Raw genomic sequence first — 16,189 nt, 5'->3', positions numbered from 1 at the left:
TTTTATTGCTGTTATCTAGGGTGACCATATGAAAAGGAGGACAGGGCTCCTGTATCTTCAACAGTTGTATTGAAAAGGGAATTTCAATAGGTGTCATTTGTATATATGGAGAACCTGGTGAAATTCCCTCTTCATCACAGCAGTTAAAGCTGCAGGTGCCCTGCCCTCTCTTAAATCTGGTCACTCTAGTATAGCTCCTGCACCTTTAACTGTTGTGATGAAGAGGGAATTCCACCAGGTTCTCCATATACACAAAGGACACCTGCTGAAATTCCCTTTTCTATGCAACTGTTGAAGATACAGGAGCCCTGTCCTCCTTTTCATAGGGTCACCCTATGTTATCCATTTTTATAGTGTTGTGATAGTATTGATAAAGTATTGAAAATCATTGAATGTTTATTGCTTTCCTGTTTGTTTTTGCATCGTTTTTTTATTCTTCTTTCTTTAATCTCACATACCACATTGAGAGGGCTCTGTCTTTAATCGCGGCCTTAAAAATCATTTTTAATTAAATCATAAATATATGTGGTACGCTTGTCCTTGAAAGGATTTATTACTGTTTTGAAATTCATCAGCCCTAATATTGTCAGCGCTTTTAGGTCGGTTTTGTTGTTTTCCCAAGGCAACCTGTCCTCGGCTGGCAATAAAAAAAGGGAGGCCTTGTTATCAGGATGGTGAGATGCCGTCAAATGTTTTCACAGGCTCAGCCATGGAGGCAATTTCTTTATCGCAGAAAGAAGTCTTAGCCTGCGCTCGGACGTGGACGAGACATGGAGGAGACCGGCCAGGACGTGAGCCGCGGTCACCCCCTCAAGGCTACACATTAAGTGTGAGAAGTGGCCATTTGAAAGAGGCACAGAGGAGAATGACAGATAGTCTGGCCTGGGTGTGGGTGTGTGAGGGGGGGGTTGTTTCGATGAGGGACACGGCCTTCTTGCCATGGGAACAGGACAGGCCGCTGAGGCAGCGAGTGAGCCGACGTGAGGCCAAGACGGAGCAAGTGAGCCGCGGATGGTTCGAGGAGGAGGTCAGAGGAAATAGGCCATTAGTCAAAGGTGGAGGGGAAATGAAACACGATGACAAGCGAGCGGGAGAACTATTTGTGGGCTTCCACACAACCACCATTCCAAGGAAGGCCCAGGCCTTGAGTAGTTCTGAAGAGACTGTAGCATCCACTTCTTTCAGGCTAAGCCAATGTGGTATCCAAGGAGAAGAGTCACCGCTTATATTCACTCCTATTGTATCTGGTGGGACCTTTCCCTGAGGTACATAAGAACATAGGAAGAGCCCTGCTGGATCAGAACAAGGGTCCATATTGTCCAGAACTCTATTCACACAGTGGCCAACCAGCCATCGGCCAGGAATGAACAAGCAGGACATGGTGCAACAGCACCCTCCCACCCATGTTCCCCAGCAACTGGTGCACACAGGCTTATTGCCTCGAATACTGGAGATAGCACACAACCATCAGGGCTAGTAGCCACTGATAGCCTTTGCCTCCAGGAATTTATACAACCTCCTTTTGAAGACACCCAGATTGGTGGCCATCACAACATCCTGTGGTAGTGAGTTCCATAACTTAACTATGCACTGTGTGAAGCATCCTTCATTTTATTTGACCTGGATCTCCCACCAATCAGCTTCATGGGATGACCCCGGGTTCTAGTATTTTGAGAGAGGGAGAAAAATGTCTCCCTATCCACATTCTCCATACCATGCATAATTTTGTACACCTCTATCATGTCTCCCCTTAGCCTCCTTTTCTCCAAGCTAAACAATCCCAGTTGATGTAACCTTCCCTCATAGGGGAGATGCTCCAGCCCCTTTATCATTTTAGTTGCCCTTTTCTGCACTTTTTCCAGCTCTATAATATCCTTTTTTAGGAGTGGTGACCAGAACTGTACACAGTATTCTAAGTGTGGTCGCACCATCGATTTGTATAAGGGCACTACGATACTGGCCGTTTCATTCTCAATTCCTTTTCTTATAATGCCTGACATGGACTTTGCCTTCTTGACAGCGGCCGCACACTGGGAGGACATCTTCATCGAGCTGTCCACCACAATCCCAAGATCTCTTTCTTGTTCGGTCACCACCAGCTCAGATCCCATTAGGTTATACTTGAAGTTGGGTTTTTTTTTTTCCCCCAACGTGCATCACCTTACATTGACCCGCATCTGCCATTTGGACGCCCACTCTCCCACCAGTTCTGGAGCAGGTCGGGGGTTTGTGTCCGGATTGACCTGAACCAGTTTGGGCCTGATCCGGAAGGTCCGGATCGGGATCCGAAGCGTTTTGGCGTGTGTGTGTGTGCACAGCCCTACTAAATTGCCTTGAGTTGATATCATGTGCCTGTCAGGCAGTGCAGGGTCCAGATGTTTGAGGGCCCTTAGGGTCCTCACAGGCTTGTCGGTGGGATATAAATGAAATTTATTTATTTTAGTTTATATTTATTTATTGCATTTATATACCACCCCATAGCCGAAACTCTCTGGGTGGTTTACAAAAATGAACAAGCAAATGAAGGGGAAGGCTATCAATGACTACTAGTCCTGAGAGCTCTGTGCTACCTCCAGTAGCTGAGGCAGGAAGTCTGTGTACACCAGTTGCTGGGGAACATGGGTGGGAGGGTGATGTTGCACTCAAGTCCTGCTTGTGGGTTCCGTGTTGGTTGGCCGCTGTGTGAACCAAATGCTGGACTAGACGGACCCTTGGTCTCATCCATCATGGCTCCTCTTATGTTCTTAAGGGCACCCTCGGTGAGCCCCTCCCTGAGTGAGGTTACCTTCTTGCTACCATGGTCACCAGCTGCTCCTCTTCCTCTTCCTCTTCCTCATCATTGCTACCGCTTGCACTTGGTGGAGAGGCAGAAAGCCAGTGAGTAAGTAGGCTGTGGCATCTTCTACTCCTTCTTCTCACCACCACCATTGTCTGGGTCAGAGTGAGAGGCAGCTGAACAAGCAGGTTGTGGTGGTGAAGAGGAGGAACTTCTCCGGAGTTATTTATTTTTGTCAGTGGGCCCCTGTTGATGTGTGGGCCCCCGACAGGTGCCCAACCATGCCTATCTTGACGCTGGGTCTGAGTGAAACAGGGGATGGTCATGTCTGAACCCAAAGTGATTCTGTAAACAGCCTGCCCTGGGAAAGGCCAAGCCGTGTCTTCAAATGCAAATCCTTATTTTGAATCCTTCCAGTGAATCCAGGAAATCTACACGTCCTTGTGAGGCGCTTTCATGCGCCCCCAGTGCGCCCCCACAACTACTGTGTAGACTGAGAAAGAAGAGACAGAGGAAGAGGCGGAGGAGGCGGCGGCTAGGGAACCGGCCGCGTCCTTGCCGCCGCCTCCTGCTGCCGGGCTAAGAGCCACCCAGGTCGGAGAGCTCAGCGGAAGCGGAAGCTGAGCTCTCCGACCCGGGTGGCTCTTACCCCGGCAGCAGGAGGCCGGCGCGGCGGCGGCGGCAAGGACGCGGCCGGTTCCCCAGCTGCCTCCTCCTCCTCCTCTTCCTCCGTCTCTTCTTTCTCGGTCTACACAGTTGTTGTGGGGGCGCACTGGGGGCGCATGTAAGCGCCCTCACAACGACGTGTAGATTCCCTCAGAAGGCTTTCAAAAAGGAACAGCAGTTGGTTGGGGGATTTGTAGCCCCATGCAGGAAGGAAATACTGTGGGGTGTGTTTTTTTCCACGACGAATAAGCGCAGCCGGAGAAAACACCGTGGGGAAAACCAAAACGGGTGTAAATTCGGTGCTGTGAAAATGAGATATGGAGGCCGGTTCCCTAGAAGGGCTGTCTTTCTGGATTCCAAAGCTTTGTTTTCCCTTTAAATTGTTTCCTGCGTCTATGCTGAATAATTCCACCTTCTTGCATTAATGGCATCATTAATCTGGTCCCTGAAAAACGCAACAGTGATAGAAAGGATAAAATTTGGCGGGATTTCCAAACCGCTGCGTTGAAGAGCAATGCCTTCCGGATGATTTAGACATTTCTCCTGCCAACTGTACGGTAGGATTATTATGAATTCCTCTAAGGAAAAAGCCTGGGTTTCCTGACATTTTCAGCTGTGGTTACATAGCTTGCCTTAGTATGGAGGGGGGCCGGGGGCAGGATAGGTTTCCGTTCTCTCCTCGTTACAAAAACATAACGAGGCGGCATTCGGAAGAGTTGATTGCAAGCTTAGGGGTTGGACAGCTTCACTCCTGTTGGCAAAGCCTGATTTCCCTTCAAAAGAGCATCGCTTAAAGAAACTGGCAGCACAATCATGCATATGTCTGCTCAGTATAATTCCCATTGAGTTACTTAGATAAGTATGTATAGGGTTGAAGCCTCAATATCCCGAATTGGAGATTCATTCCAACCCAGCGGCTCAAGATACACGGCTGACTTTACCCACAAGGCAAACTGACATCATCAACCCTGTGGATAAGGAGAAGGAGTGAGGGAGACCAAAGAAGGCAAAGGGAATACCAGGGCCTGCTCCGGTGATGGACTGCCCCTAGTAGCCCTGCTGACAATCTATAACATTTTTTTTTAATCCCTTTTCCCTCTGCACCACCTTTTCCTTGTGTGTTGTATCTTTTTCAGAATGTAAGCCTGGAGGCAGGGACTGAGTTCTTTGCTAATTGATTTAAGCCGCTTCGGGAGCCTTTTTTGGCTGAGGAGTGGGATTAAAAATACTATAAATAAATTAATTTAACGATTGTCATCCAAGCCTGTGCTCCATTTTCAACTTTGCAAGAATATACCATTCTCTTGTTCCCTGTGCTACCCAATCTCTCTCTCTCTCTCTCTCTCTCTCTCTCTCTCTCTCTCTCTCTCTCTCTCTCTCTCTCTCTCTTTGCACCACACCATGTCTCTCCCTTTCTCTCTTTGTTTTGTGTCCCCCTATCTTTCTCTCCCTCTCTCTCTCTCTCTCCCTCCCTCTCTCTCTCTCTCTCTCTCTTTCTCTGTCTCCATCCTTCCTTTATCTGGGCCACCCTCTCTCCTCCAATCTTTTTGTTCTCTCTCTCTCTTCCTCCCTTCCTCTCCATCTTCCTTCCTCTCTGCCATTGCATCTCTCTCTCTCTCTCTTGATTTTGTTCTGACTTTTATACTGTTAGTTTTACTCTACCCTGTGCCTGTTTGGTGCATTCTCTTCCCCTCCTTATTCTTTTATTATGATTTTATTAGAATGTAAGCCTATGCGGCAGGGTCTTGCTATTTTATTGTTTTACTCTGTACAGCACCATGTACATTGATGGCGCTATATAAATAAATAAATAATAATAATAATAATAATAATAATCTCTCTCTCTTCATCCTTCCTTTATCTGGGCCACCCTCTCTCCTCCAATCTTTTCCTTCTCTCTCTCTCTCCCTCCCCCATCCCATCTTTGCAGGCTGCAGTTCCCCCAACCCTGCTCCAAGCTTGTTTGTGAAGCCCCTTGCTCCTGAGATGTAAAGCGGTACCCAAGAACTTCCCGCAGCCGTTGCCTCTGCTTGGCTGGCAGTTGGGGCTGGGTGGGAATAAACACCTTCAGCCGTTGTCACAGATGTTTGCATCTTGGGTTACCTAGACTCACCTACAAGGAATGGCTGAGAGACCTTTGCTTGCAACAGATTTTTCCTCCAGGAAGACGGCTCTGGCAAGTAGCAATCTCCCTGTATCTCTCCAGCGAACAAAGCCCTGTTCGAACAAGACCAGTCTCCACTTTCGCTCCTCCCGGAGGGAAGATCTAATTTTTCTCATCACGCTCTTCACTTTTTGACTGATGCAATCACGGTCTGGAAACGTGCCTCCTTTCGCTGTCGTCCCAGCAGCCTCTCGAGAATGAGGTTTATTTTTTCCACGTTGAGACCAACCGATGCTGGAATGCGCTGGATCTTGCCCATCGGAAGCAAGGCTGGCAGCCCCTGCGGGACTTTCAGGGCACTCATCGAAAAATTAATCACAGAAAACCGCAGCGGGGATTGTGATTGACAAGGAAGGAGGGCGGGCCAGGGAGACCTTGGTGAGCAATTGTGGTTCAGGCTAATTCCTAAAATGTTTTGCCCGAGACCAGGGCAGGAATCCAGCCTCTTAAGCCTGGATGTGTAATGCTTTTGTTTTGAAATTTGCAGTAAGTAGCCTAAGAAGAACAGTGCAGGATCAGACCGAAGGCCTGTCAATCCAGCACTCAGTTTTTGACAGTGTCCAACCAGATCCCTCTGAGAAGCTCAAAGCAGGACAGGGCAGTGCCGGTTCCCAGTCTTGGATAGTCCCTGGGAAAGACATCCTCAAAGGTCCCCCTTCTTCCATGAACCTACCTTTTCAATGCCATTGTTACCAACTCCATAGAATCATAGAATACTAGAGTTGGAAGGGGCCTATAAGGCCTTCGAGTCCAACCCCCTGCTCAAAGCATCCCTGACAGGTGGTTGTCCAGCTGCCTCTTGAATGCCTCGAGTGTGGGAGAGCCCACAACCTCCCTAGGTAACTGGTTCCATTGCCATACTGCTCTAACAGTCAGGAAGTTTTTCCTGATGTCCAGCCGGAATCTGGCTTCCTTTAACTTGAGCCCATTATTCTGTGTCCTGCACTCTGGGAGGATGGAGAAGAGATCCTGGCCTTCCTCTGTGTGACAACCTTTTAACTCCTCTTGTTCCTCATCCTCAATGGAGAAGGCCAGCAATGGCTACTAGCCCCAATGCTTATGTGCTGCCTCCAGTATCCCAGGCAGTAAGCCTGTGTGCACCAGTTGCTGGGGAACATGACTGGGAGGGTACTGATGCACCATGTCCTGCTTTGTGGGTCCCTGGTTGACAGCTGGTTGTCCACTGTGTGAACAGAGTGTTGCACTACATGGACACTTGATCTGATCCAGCAGAACTCTTCTTATGTTCTTATGTCCTTATTGCTACTGCTTGCATGCTTGACAGGTAGAGAGCCAATGAGCAAGCAGGCAGTAGCATCTCCTACTTTTCTTTACCACCACCACTGTTGTCTGGAACAGAGCGAGAGGCAGGTGAACAAGCAGGTGAAGAGAAGAGCAACTCCAGGAGGCTGTTGCCAGGGCCTCCCTGCTGAAGTGTAGACCCTTGGTAGGTGCCTAACCATGCCCTGCATTCTTATCGAAGATGGCAGTACACCAATGAGGATATAGCACTTTGAAAATGGTATATGGAATGTGTCCTGGGTATGAACAATTGTCAATACCATTATAAACCATTATAAAGCAGTAGTGTAGATCCTGTCCCAATGTGACTGCACCCCTTCCAACCTTATTGACTACGACTTGGATGTGTTTGGTGAAGCCTTGCAGGAGTAATGTACCATCTACTGAGAACTTTGTATTTTACTTCCTTTACATTAGTGTGGATTGATAAAGATGCAAATGAAGTCCAAATATACTGCCAGTCATCTTCTTCCAAAGATCCACCAAAGTCAGTCTCCTATGCATGCGCATAGGATGGCTCATCATGAATCTATGAGATACAAGGAAGCCCCATCTATAGTCCTTTTCCAGGTGCATCCTCCAAGGAAGGAGAGGACCTTCTCAGTGGTGGCCCCTCAATTATGGAATGATCTTCAGGATGAGGCTCGCCTGGTGCCAACATTGTTATCTTTTTGATGTCAGGTTAAGATCTACCTCTTTTCTCAGTTATTGGGCAGCATATGACGAGTTTTTAATCGGTTCTGGATCTCTCTTATGGTTGTCAGCTCAAAGTTGCTTTTAGATATATGTTGTCTCAGCGCGTGCTGTTGGTTTGTGTGTTTTATGGAAATGTTTTTTAAACTTTGTGTACTGTATTTTAATTTTTTTAAAATGTTCGTACACCATCCAGAGAGCTTTGGCTATGGGGCATTATAGAAAGGCAAATAATAATAATAATAATAATAATAATAATAATAATAATAATAATAATAGATTTGCAGCAGAAGACAGGGCCAACCATCTCCCTGTAAACGTGAGAGCAAAATGGAGGGTCATCTACACCTAGAGCCCTTTCGAGATGGGGGAGGGATGATCGTGGGGTTTCCAGCTTCCGAGATTGTCCCTCACAGGGCACACAGGAGAGCTGTTGTGAGAGGACGTGCACCCTGTGATGGCACTAATCTATATGTATAAAACGCTTAGGTATGTTACCGTTTTGCCACGCCCACTTTGCCTTCAGGAATTCTAGAATGGCTTCAGCTGATACAGGTTGCTAAGCAACAGTAACAACGTGTAACGTCAGCTGATACAGGTTGCTATGCCCCTCGCCTGACTCCTCCAGGCTTTCCAAGGTAATCCTACCCCCCTTTTTGCCTCTTTGCCCCACAAAGGGGGCAGCACCACGGTCCGGAGCATGAGCGAGACACGGCCGGGGCCCTTGGTGGCCGGGTGGGCGGCCGCTCGCCTGATGCGAATGAATAAATAAATAAAATGCGATGATATTTAATTAATAAACTTTAAGATATGCTACACAACGGCGTATGTTACACCGAGTACAGCTAGTTTCATTTTAAACATCACCAACACAGACATCACATATAATACATATGAACAAAGGTATGCATAAAACAACTACACTTACAATAAAAACATTTAAGGGTAAGGTTAAAGTCCATTTTTTGGCCCTCTTCATGCCAGAAATGCTAATTTCTTAATTACCATTTAGATGTCAAACAAATTCAGTTCTTTCTTATGACTTATCTGAGTCTCATATATTGGATTCACTGATTCATACTTCATTTCTCTCTAATCCCTCCTCTTTCCCTCTCTTTCCCCATCTTAATACTAAAATCCACAAATACATCATTTTTCTCTATGTCTTTCAGATGTTCTATCAAAGGTTTCCATTCCAGCATAAACATAGCTGTTACCTTTCTCTCATTATCACTGTGAGTTTTGCCATCTCTGCGAGTTCCAACATCTTCAACATCCATTCATCCATTGTTGGTACGGCTTCACTCTTCCAGTTTTGTGCGTATAACAATCTTGCTGCCGCTGTCATATACAAAAATAAAGTTCCCCCCTTCTCTTTTAGTTGTTTGTCCATTAGTCCAAATAAGAAAGCTTCCGGCTTGTCTTTAATATTTTTTGAATTAAGGAATGTATTTGAGTCCAAAATATCTTGGCTTTTTTACAAGTCCACCAAAGATGATAAAAAGTTCCTTCTTCTTTTTTTACATTTCCAACAATTTATTGAGGCACTTCTGAAGGTATATCGGGAGAAGCACTTCTGTGATGGCACTTCTGAAGGTATATCGGGAGAAGTGGATGGGACTGGACAGATGGGTATGGGCAGCAGAATCTTTTATTATTATTATTACCTCCTCCGAGATGCGCACCAGCGCAAATACACAGAAATGCAGTGGGGGATAGGAACTGTGTCGAAGATGCGCTCTTGCGCATTTGATATGTTTGTGTTACATATATATACACACGGTTGGGGCCAAAACACACCAATAACCAATCAAAATATGTGCTGAACATGGCGGCCGCCCAAAACCGCGGATGTCCGAAACCGCTGGACATGCTCCTGACAGTGGGTTGGCTAGGGTGACCATATTTGGGAAACCAAAAAAGAGGACACCTAGTGTGTGTGGGGGGGAAGCAGCTTTCTGAGTCCTGCAGAAAGTACGTTATTCCCCCGCCACCTTAAAGAACCCGATTGGAGTGGAGGAGGGGAAAGGATTTCATTCTGCACCACCACCATCCACTCCAATTGGGGCCTTTTCTAGAATGTCCACGAATGACCCACTTTCCCCTTTAAGACCTCAATTGGAGCTCGGGGTGGGGGACTGATGTGCCTCAAGAAAGCATGTCATTCCCTCCTGCTATGCTAATGGCAGCCTTAAAGGGGAAGGTGTGTCATTCCAGGACATTATTGAAAATTATAGAAAATCCCCCCTGACACCATGGAAAGAACAAAAACCAGGACAAATCCGGGGAAATCCTGACAGTTGGTCACCCTAGGGTTGGCTGTTCGCAGAGCCAGGAGCTCGCTCCGAGCAGCAACAGCTTTGGGAAGGGGAGGCGCACCAGCCACAGACTTCAGGATCGTAGCAACAGAGCCGAAAAAAACGTGGCAAAAGCAGTCTGCAAGATTCCTGAACAACTGAGGGGTCGTCCCTAGATCATGTGGCGCGGTAGGGACGACCTCGATATTATTCCGGAATAAACGGCTGGTGTAGATTAGGCCAGAGTCTAACACTCTGGATTCATGTCAGCTCATCTGTTCTCTCTCTCTCTCTCTCTCTGTGTATGAGCTGCATTCTCTCTGTGTTTTAGCCGCCTTTTTCCTAATGTGAAGATCGCGTTGCTGCCGGCACCCTGACATGTCTTAAGGGTTTCATGTCAGGCGCATCAGGGATGAGCTCATGGGCCTTTGTTCCCCCAACATGCAGGGTCCCATCCGGGCCTCCCGAGACCAGCAGGCTGAGCCAAGGTTGTTTTCTTAAGGCGTACAGGGATTAAAATCTGTTCATCCGGATGCCTCATCCCACAACACCGGCAGGGCCTACGTAGCGTGTGCGTTCTTTGCGGCGAGCTGACTGACGTGAGTTGCCAGGAGGCGCTGAAGGGGATCTCTCTCGCGCGACCCATCAAAACTCGATGTTTGAGGATTAGGGCTAAGAATAGCTGACAATATTGACTCAGAGTGGCACAATGCCGGTGTAATTAGCTGCCTGATGTTTGGCGGACAGAAAGACTCAAGGTTTTTATGCTCGCTCAAGTAATTACATCAACGTCTTTCCCCGGTTCTTGTCTCTGGGTGTGTGTGTGTGTGTGTGTGTTTATGTGTGTGATAACGGCTGTCTCGAAATGAACGTTTTTCTCCCCTCGATGTCTCATTTCGAATGTGGAGCTGTCTCCTGGAAGGGAGCAAGGAGGCGTCTGACTGAAGCTAGAAGGAGGCACTTAGTAGAACTCCTGCCCCACTCCTGATATGGCCCACTTCAGGGGTGAGCAACATGCCGCCCACATACCACATGCAACACCTGTGCCCCCCCTGCCCCCCTCCAAAAAAGGTAAGGGGGAAATTAAACAAACAAAAATATTGCAACTAGAGCAGCGGTTCCCAATTAGCTAAGTACTGCAGACCCCTTGTTTTTCAAATGCCAAGCCATGGACCCCCTAACGTTTGAAATTTTTTGTTATCTCTATGGTAGTTACCTGTGCAAAGCAATTTTTTGGAGAAAATAAGGGGTAGACCCTAATAAGCAAAGGATTATTAGGTATACTAAAAAACAGAGCATAAAATTTGTGACACTTGTGATATTACCACGCAAAACTGACAATGATTTAGTTAGGAATATAAAGACGAATTTAATTTTACTAACGTCTAGTTTACAACTGAACAAATTATGACTTGTCTAGCAGCTACTAAACCTAAATGTGATGGGAGAAATCATGCCTCTTTTTGTCCCGAACAATCCCTTCCACATCCGGTTCAATTTTTCCTACTTTTAATCTCAAATCTGGATCAACATCGAGCCGATTTCTATGCTTGTTCTTCATATAACAAAATGTCGAAAATGTTTGTTCACAAAGATATGTGGAACAAAAGGGAACTAGGTGTTTCAAAGCTTTTTCACCTAACTTCTTATAATCAGGAAAAACCTTCGCCCAGAATTGGTCCAGTCTATATTCTTTGAAAAATGATTTCAGTGAACCATCACAAGTCACGGCAACAAGTGCATCTTGCTCTTCCGCAGATAGGGTTGTTAGTTGTACATCACCACGTTCAAAAGGATTCCTTCTCCATGAGTTTTCAGGATTAGGTGCAGGGAAGTAATCTCTGAAGCTAGTCGCTAAATCACACAGGTGCTCAGTGATGTTATATTTTACTTCTGGTAGGAATTTGTTGTCAGCGGACTCCAGAAATGAATGGTGAATAGGTGAATGGTGACACGGACCCCCTGGGTGGGTTACGCGGACCCCCTGGGGTCTGCCGACCCCCAATTGGGAACCACTGACCTAGAGCGCTATGAAGCACTGAAAAGGTCAGAGGTAGCTTTAACCAGAGCCCTAAAAGGGTAAAATGTAGTTTGCAAACGAGCTAGACTGGGACCACGATACCTGACAGAACGCCTTTCCTGACATGAACCTACCCGAACGCTACGTTCAACATCTAAGGCCCTCCTCCTGGTGCCTACTCCAAGTGAAGCTCAGAGGATGGCAACAAGAGAGAGGGCCTTCTCTGTGGTGGCCCCCCAACTGTGGAATGATCTCCCTGATGAGGCCCACCTGGGGACAACATTATCATTTCAGCGCCAGGTCAAGACTTTTCTCTTCTCCCGGGCATTTAGCAATATGTGATGAGCCTGGGTCTGTTTTTTAGGCTTTAGGTTTTTTAAAAAGTTGTTATAGTAGTTTTAAAAGTATGTGTATATTTTATGTTTTTGTGGTTTTTAATATTTCTATATTGTTTTTAAGCGTTTTAATCATATGTAAACTGCCCAGAGAGTTTGGATATTGGGCAGTATACTACTACTACTACTACTACTACAATAATAATAATAATAATAATAATAATAATAATAATAATAATAGATTTGGCCATTTTGGCATACTTTATTGCTGTAGGTGCCAGTTCTTTTCTTGGTAAAATATCTTCTTAAATCATTTTTTGGGAGACTGGCGTGTGTGCATGCAAGTGTGTGCGCGTATGTATGAAAATCTAAAAACTGCTAGTCCTTTTGGTGTTTTGGGCCACACCCTTCATCTTCGGAACTACCCACCACTGGAATGTGGACTCTGAAAATGAAGTCAGCCTCGGACTAAAAGAGGTTCAACAGCCCTGAGATTCAGAACTCGGCACATCTGTCTGTTCTGTTTCCTTCCCTCTTCCAATTGGCTGAATCTCAAATTTACCTGCAACCCTCTAAGATCTCAAATAGATTTTGCATTTTAAAACTTTGTGATATACTTTTTTTGGGGGGGGTTTGCGGTTTTAAAACATACAACACCATCACGGTACAACGGAAATGAGATAATCCTGTAAATGATCCTTCTGTACCTATACACAAATATATGACTCCATACGTTGATGGTATCTGCATTTTCTCAAGAATGTTTTCCATAAAAGCACTCCATACATGTTTCCCCCCCCAGTCATTCAGAAAAATTAATCACAGTGCTATCGTGGCTTCATCTTGCCTTAATGACAGGGTTTCTTTACAGATAAACATAACATCCCGTACCTTCCAACACCATTCTTCCAAAGATAGTATATCGTTCTAGGGTAGTGTTTTATTTTTTCTATTCTCATTTTGGCTCCTGGTAGGAAATTGTTCCACTTTCCCTATTTGTTTTTGTAGATGTTTTTGCGAGTAGCGTTAAAGAAAAACTACCTGTGGCACAAAGGAAGCGCATTCACCTGTAATTACTTGTCAGCGCAGTGTTCCAAAACCTTTGGATGATTTCACGTCGCTGATAAATACTTAGAAAACCAACATCCCTGAGAAGCAGTGTGGTGTAGTGGTTAGAGCGTTGGATTGGGACTTGGGGGATCTGGATTCTAGTCGTCATGCGGCCATGAAGCTCACTGGGTGACTTTGGGCCAGACACTGACTTTCAGCCTAACCAACCTCGCTGGGTTGTAGTGGTGAGGATAAAAGGGAGGGGAGGGCGACTGTATAAGCAGAAAGCGGTGGCAGAAAGAGAGAGAAAGGGTGGTTGAAAGAGAGAAAGGGGTGGCTGAAAGAGAGAGAAAGGGGTGGCTGAAAGAGAGAGAAAGGGTGGCTGAAAGAGAGAGAAAGGGGTGGCTGAAAGAGAGAGAAAGGGTGGCTGAAAGAGAGAGAAAGGGGTGGCTGACAGAGAGAGAAAAGGGGTGGCAGAAATAGAGAGAAAAGGGGTGGCTGAAAGAGAGAAAAGGGGTGGCAGAAATAGAGAGAAAGGGGTGGCTGAAAGAGAGAGAGGGGTGGCTGAAAGAGAGAGAAAGGGTGGCTGAGAGAGAAAAGGGGTGGCTGAAAGAGAGAGAAAGGGGTGGCTGAAAGAGAGAGAAAGGGGTGGCTGAGAGAGAAAAGGGGTGGCTGAAAGAGAGAGAAAGGGGTGGCTGAAAGAGAGAGAAAAGGGGTGGCAGAAAGAGAGAGAAAGGGGTGGCTGAAAGAGAGAGAAAGGGGTGGCTGAAAGAGAGAGAAAGGGTGGCTGAGAGAGAAAAGGGGTGGCTGAAAGAGAGAGAAAGGGTGGCTGAGAGAGAAAAGGGGTGGCTGAAAGAGAGAGAAAGGGTGGCTGAGAGAGAAAAGGGGTGGCTGAAAGAGAGAGAAAGGGTGGCTGAGAGAGAAAAGGGGTGGCTGAAAGAAAGAGAAAGGGGTGGCTGAAAGAGAGAGAAAGGGGTGGCTGAAAGAGAGAGAAAGGGTGGCTGAAAGAGAGAGAAAGGGGTGGCTGAAAGAGAGAGAAAGGGTGGCTGAAAGAGAGAGAAAGGGGTGGCTGAAAGAGAGGAAAAAGGGGTGGCAGACCGTATAAGCAGCTTCAGATTTTCTTGCAAGAGGGGAAAAGGCGAGATATAAATGTAATAAAGCATAAATTAAAAAAATCGCTTGTGTTACATCTTCCGAGCCCTCTGCTACTGTAGTAGGGATGCTTTGGGTCCCACCTTCTGCATTCTCCCACTGTGCTGTGGGTCACCTCCTTATTTGAAGATTTACCTCTCAACACGCAGAGGGGTCGCCGGAACTGCTCCATGTACAAAACAAAAAACGAGAGCATCCAAATCCTTTTGGTTGTGCTTTCGTTTCATTCCGTGGCTTTTCAAAATGTCCTGCCATGTTTTAAGGGCCTCACTTTTTAGGATTTCACTTGTTCTGTGAACCACCCAGAGAGTTCATTTATTGAGCAGTATAGAAATGTTGTAAGTAAACAAACAAAAGAATGAATGAATGAATTGGCCCTAAAGTGATGCTTGCATAGCAAATGACTGCACCCTGTATTAAGCCCAGCCCAAAAAGGCACTGAGGACAAATTCATGGAAGGCCAGGGCTGGCGCTACCATTAGGCCAACTAGGCAGCCGCCTAGGGCGCAGACCTCAGAGCGGCACAGAACTGCTTTTAAGGGTCACAGTTTTATACAAATTAGCTGTTTTAAGAAAAGACATAATAAAAGGAAAGTATAATAGTTCAGAACCTCTTCTTGAACAGCTGAATCGAAGTTGGCATTTTTTTGGGGAAGGGGTGCAAATAGCTCACCTTGCCTAGGGTACAAAATAGTCTGGCACCAGCCCTGTGGAGGGCAGATCTATCAGGAGTAGGGTGGCCATATGGAAAGGAGGACTGGGCTCCTGTATCTTTAACAGTTGCAAAGAAAAGGGAATTTCAGCAGGCGTCATTCTTATGCATGCAGCACCTGGCAAAATTCCCTCTTCATCACAACTAAAGTTGCAGGAGCCTTGCCCTTTTTTTGTATCTGGTCACTCTAACATAGCTCCTGCAGCTTTAACTGTTGTGATGAAGAGGGAATTTCACCAGGTGCTGTACGCATACAAATGACACCTGCTGAAATTCCCTTTCCTGTACAGCTGTTAACGATCCAGGAGCCCAGTCCTCCTTTCCATAGGGTCACCCTACTCAGGGAGGGAAAGAGCCCACTGAAGATGTCTTGGCCAAGGGCCTGCAAAAACCCAGAGCCAGGGTTGTTTGTTTATTCATTGCATTATTTCTTAAGATTTTTTGCAGTTAAAAACGAAAATTAACCGGGACGTTAGAATGCAGCAAAGCAAAGTGCCTGCCCTCCAGCGCCATCTTTAATTTGGGATCAAGAGAGCGGTATGGTGCTTCGTAGCTCAGTCCTCCATCTGTGGGTTGTCCTTGGGCAAATTATTTTTTTCTTTCAGACTCACTATTTGCCTTCTGGGAAATGAGTGTCTTGTGACCCTCTGTGTCCACCACGACATCCATTTCATGAATGGGCAATCTCCCCACTCTCACGGCAGCCATTTTGGGAGAGTGCCCACAACACTGTCAACGTGCCAAATGCGCCCGCTAGCCCCCTCCCCAGCAAAATAATGGGCCGCGGAGCCTCGTTTCGCTGATTTGCTTTTGCTAAACATCGCGCCCTTCGAGACACATTCAGCGTGAACGCTGCCATCCATGAGCTGGGTATGGTGAGTGGAAGGGGGGAGGGGAGCACTCTCTGTTTAATCCTATTTTATTTTTGTGTTTGAGCCTAGCATTGTAAATAAATGTTCTTTTAATCCTTTCCCATTGCTGCTGTGTTTTAAGGGAGTTTCCTTCTTGGCAGGCCTGTTCCA

This window comes from Elgaria multicarinata, chromosome 18 (genome assembly GCF_023053635.1).
Source record: "Elgaria multicarinata webbii isolate HBS135686 ecotype San Diego chromosome 18, rElgMul1.1.pri, whole genome shotgun sequence".
Lineage (NCBI taxonomy): Eukaryota > Metazoa > Chordata > Lepidosauria > Squamata > Anguidae > Elgaria > Elgaria multicarinata.
This window is presented reverse-complemented; position numbering follows the sequence as displayed.